A 4,111-nucleotide genomic window follows, 5' to 3' on the forward strand; every position below is an offset into this window, starting at 1 on the left:
ATAGTCTTTAGTAAAGGAAAGGTATTCCTGAGGCATATCGTTGCTGGATAGACAAAGCAAATCAGGATTCGAGTAAAGAATCTCTACAAGCTAGAGGTAGACGACTGTGCTACATTGAGTTCCAAAGCTGATATGGTGTAGAGCCAAGATGTTGGCGAGTTATGGCATAGAAGATTGGGCCACTTGCACCATGGATCCCTGAAGATCATGCAATAGATTTCTACTGGGCTACCCAAGGGAAAAATGAAGCAAACGAATATATGCAAAGGTTGTACCTTGGGTAAGTATGCGAAATATTCCTTTCCGGATCGAGACAGTAGAGCTGGAGCAATCCTGGAGCGAGTTCACTCAGATGTTTGTGGACCTTTCTCTATAGCCTTCACCACTAAACAAAGGTACTATGTTATTTTTATTGATGATTTTTCTCGTAGATTCTGGATCTACTTTATGCAAAAGAAGGATCAAACCTTCTTGAGGTTTTGTGAGTTTAAAGCCTTGGCAGAGCAAGAATCTGGAAAGAAAATAAAAGCCTTGCATAGTGACAATGGTGGAGAGTATGTCTCCCAAAAGTTTAAGGACTTCTGCGCTGCAAAAGGAATTAAACGGGAGTTGACAACACCCCATAACCCACAGTAGAATCGGGTGGCCAAAATGAAGAACAGATCGATTGTGGGAGCAGCTCAAGCGATGTTGCATGATCAAAGCCTACTGCTACATTTGTGGGCTGAGGCATGCAATACAACAGTATACTTGCAGAACATAAGCTTGCACTGTATATTGGGAATGAAGACACCTATGGAGGCATTTTCTGGGAAGTGACCAGATGTGAGTCACTTCCGAATCTTTGGATCATCAGTTTACTGTCATGTGACCAAAGATGCCTGGAAGAAGCTAGATCCAATAACCGAGTTGGGAATAATTGTGGGGTACAAGGATACACCCCATAACTATCAAGTGTACCTACCTACTCATTAGAGGACAGTGGTACGCAAGGATCTAAAGTTCGATGAGCAGAAAGCCATGCAAGTATCACTTGAGAGGGAGCTCAAGTTGCATGTAGAGGAGGAACTTTCAGTTCCTAAGGAGGACGAGCCTCATATTGATGTGGAGCAGCTGCATGCAGAGGATCGGGGAGTGGAGACATCCACTCATGCTGAGACTTCTAGAGATGGGCGGAAATGCTCAAGGGAAGCTGATAGGTTGATGTTGGATACGCGGGAGAATGTGGAACATCCATCTTCTTAGTGTAGACATAGGAGTTCACCTGAGTGGTACACTGGGTACATGGCCCTGGTTGGGGAGTGTGTAGATACCGAACCTTCTTCATTCGAGGAGGCAGTGCAACAACCAGTTTGGGTTGATGTAATGGTAGAGGAGTACGACTCTATCGTTCAGAACAGTGTGTGGGATGTTGCCCCAAGACCTCAAGGAAAGTCAGTGGTGAGTTCCAGATGGCTTTACGAGGTAAAGAAGGCAGCTGATGGCAGCGTTGAGAAACATAAGGAAAGGTTTGTTGCCCGTGGTTTCTCACAAGTCGAGGGGCTTGACTACAATGAGACCTTTGATCCTGTAGCAAGGTACTCATCTATCAGATCGATGTTGGCACTATCAGCTCATATGGGTTGGAAGATCCATCAGATGGACATGAAGACAACATTCCTCAATGGGAAGATTGAGGAGGAGGTGTACATTGAGTAGCCAGAGGGTTTCGAGACCTTCGATCGTGAGTCGCATGTGTGCCGACTCAAGAGGGCTTTGTATGGGCTGAAGCAAGCACCCCGTGCTTGGTACACTAGGATCGACAGCTATTTCACCGGGTTGGGCTTCACCAAGAGTGAAGCAGATGTGAATCTTTACCACATCATGGTAGAAGGTAAGCCATTGATCATTGTTCTTTATGTCGATGATCTAATTTTGACAGGTGATGATCAACTGATCCAGTCTTGCAAGGAGGACCTTGCAAGAGAGTTCGAAATGAAAGACATGGGTCTTATGCACTACTTTCTAGGCATGGAGGTGTGGTAGAAAGATGGTGAAGTATTTGTGTCTCAAGGCAAGTATGCCAATGAGATACTCAGGTGCTTTCACATGGAGAAGTGCAAGCCCATGCAGACTCCTCTAGCTGGGAACTGGAGGAAGGAGGATGCTACTTCAGGTGAGGTAGTAGCTGCTACTGTTTATCGGCAGTTGGTGGTTCACTTATGTATCTGGTGAACACACGACCTGACTTATGCTTTCTGGTGAACCAACTGAGTCAAGCTATGGTTCAGCCTACCAAGCTGTTTTGGAAGGCAGCGAAGCATGTGCTGAGATACCTCAGAGGCACATCTCAGTTTGGATTGTGGTACAGACGGACAAAGGGAGTGAAGCTTCAAGGCTTCACAGATGCGGATTGGGCAGGGAGTCCATCAGACCGGAAGAGCACTTTTGGAGGAATCTTCAACCTTGGTTCAGCTGCAGTTTCCTAGTACAGTAGGAAACAGAGATCAGTTGCACTTAACTCAGTAGAGGCTGAATACATGGTTGCTAGTCAGGCTGCATGTGAGGCCATTTGGATGCAGAAGATTCTAGTGGGATTTTTTGGTCAGAGGATGGATCCAACCGTGATCTACTGCGATAATCAGAGTTGTATCAAACTCTTTGAGAATCCAGTTTCTCATGATAGGTCCAAGCACATTGATATCCGGTATCACCATCTTCGATACTGTGTGATCAAGAGGATCATGTTGTTGTTGTATGCTTCGACCGAGGAACATGATGCTAATATTTTGATGAAGGCATTGTCAAAATGAAAGTTCGAGTTCCACAGAGACAGGATTGAGGTTACTGATAATCCATTTCTTGTTGAGAAGGAGTGTTGAAAATAGCAACAAGAAATGCTAAGTATAGAAGTGCTAAATTTAGCACTGCTATAAATAACATTTCGGGATACCTTGTTATTTTAGTTAGTCCTTGAACTAAAATAGAAAAGTAAAAATTCGAATTTGATCTTAAAAGTGGTTTGTAAAATAATTAATTAATTCATCTTGAGTTAATTAGTTGTAGAAAATCAAACATGAAGTCTATGTGGGGACATGCAACCGTTTCTCCATTGATTGAGGAATTTATCCATCAGTTAAAGAGATAATGATGAGTTGTAATATTGAGTTGTAATTAGTTGGCTCAGTTAACTGATTCAAGTCTGGTTAGATTAGTTCAAACTATTTTTTGAATTAATTGTGAGTTCAGTTAGTTAATGCATGCATGCATGTAACTGTTGCACTTCAGATAACTGAATATTCTCTCATAAATAACTCATGCATGTCAGTTCAGACAGAGACCCAGTTGAGATCATATGGAGGGACAGTGTACTATCAGTTGCAGGAATATTCCATTGTTAATATCTCTTGCATGCAAAAGGAATTCATTCCTTGGAGATTGCGTAGTTACTTCTTCAGTTTAGTGAGCGTGTGATGAGGCCAATCACATAGGTGGCATCATTGGATCCCAAGAAAAACTGCGCAAGTAAATAGGAAGCTTGGAGGGCTGAGGAAAGGCATATCTTGTGTCTACTCAATCTGTGAGCTGTGTTGTTTGATTGAAGAGAGAGAAGGATAGCTTGTGAGCTGATTCTTTTTGCAACTTGAACATATTTCCACTTGTATGATAATACAGAGATTGGGGTTTTAGGCTGAGGCTTTCCCCGGGTTATTCTTTTGTGTTCATGTGTGATTGAATTCTCGTTCTCAGTTATATGTGTTCTATTTGATCTTGCTCATATTTGATTAAGCTTTTGCAAAGTTTGTTGTAGAAGTAGATCTTGTATTTTGCTTTAGTATATTGCATAATCTATTGATCTATAGTGGGAATTTCTACACGCCCGTCTCCCTTTTTAACTTTTGCGATTGTGATATCACATATCGCAAAATTTCTCCATCGATTTCCATATCATAAGTCCCTCCTCATATCGCAATCGCAAAAGTTCTCCATCGATTGCCATATCGTAAGTCCCTCCTTAGCCTCGCCGATTTCTATATTTCCTCCCCTCGCCGATTGTGATAATTCCTTCCCCCACTGATTGACATATCGCAATTGGGGATCGCACAAGTCAAAGTCCCTCCTCCGTTGAAGT

The sequence above is a fragment of the Pinus tabuliformis genome, chromosome 3_2, assembly GCF_031772625.1.
Source record: "Pinus tabuliformis cultivar Carrire ecotype Pingquan chromosome 3_2, CPIR1, whole genome shotgun sequence".
Classification (NCBI taxonomy): Eukaryota; Viridiplantae; Streptophyta; class Pinopsida; order Pinales; family Pinaceae; genus Pinus; species Pinus tabuliformis.